Consider the following 1,042-nt stretch of genomic DNA (forward strand, 5'->3'; position numbering starts at 1 on the left):
TGTAGTGTGAAATATGGATTGAAGCTCAACATCAAGAAAACGAAGATTAGCACCACTGGGAAAATTGACAACATCGTGATAGACAGGGAAGAGATTGAGGCTGTTAACAGCTTCAGTGTGTTTGCCTTTACAATCAACACTCTTGGAACCAGTAGCCAGGAAATCAAATGACATATTGCATTGGGAAAGTCTGCTATTAAGGACCTATCTAGAGTACTGAGGAGAAACAATGTCAGTCTAGTGACTAAGATACACCTTATCCAAGCTATGGTCTTTGCAATGACTTGCTATACATCAGAAATCTGGACAATGAATAAGGATGATAAAAAAAGATTGGATGCCTCTTAAGAGTAGTGGTACTCGAGAAGAGTGTTGAACATACCATGGGCTGCCAAGAGAACAAACCGATTTGTTCTGAATAGAGTGAAACATGGCTGCCTCTTGGAGGCAAGGATTATGAAGCTTTATCTGTCATAATTTGGACAAATGACCAGGAGGAACTAGTCCTTGGAGAAGGACATCATGCATGGAAAGGTGGAGGGACAGCACAGGAGAGGAAGAACCCAGACGAAATGAATTGACACAGTAATACGGGTAATAAAGATAGACGTGTAATTGTCACAGACAGATTGGCTTAGGATTGAGCAGAGTTTGGCGTTATTTTACATAGTGTCACTATGAGTCTCAAGTGACTCGATGGCACATAATAACAATGTGTGTAATATGTATGTTGTTGTTGTTGGGTGCTATGAAGTCAAGTCATAGTGTACTTAAGTACAGCAAAATCCTGTGCCATTTTCATAATCTCTGTTGTTGCTATGACGTCAATAAGTTACACTGAGGGTCTTTCTCCTTTTTTTCCTAAACCCCTTATTTTCTAACCATGCATGATTTCCTTCTTTAGAGACTGGTTGTCCTTATTACATCCTCAAAGTGAGATAAAGTTTCACCATCATTAGTTCTAAGGGGCACTCTGACCACACTTCTTCCTCAACAGACCTACATGACACTGTACATTAGGTATAAAATTAATAATTAAAGT

This window comes from Elephantulus edwardii, unplaced genomic scaffold (assembly GCF_000299155.1).
Source record: "Elephantulus edwardii isolate Elephantulus edwardi_28Jun2011 unplaced genomic scaffold, EleEdw1.0 scaffold00072, whole genome shotgun sequence".
NCBI lineage: Eukaryota > Metazoa > Chordata > Mammalia > Macroscelidea > Macroscelididae > Elephantulus > Elephantulus edwardii.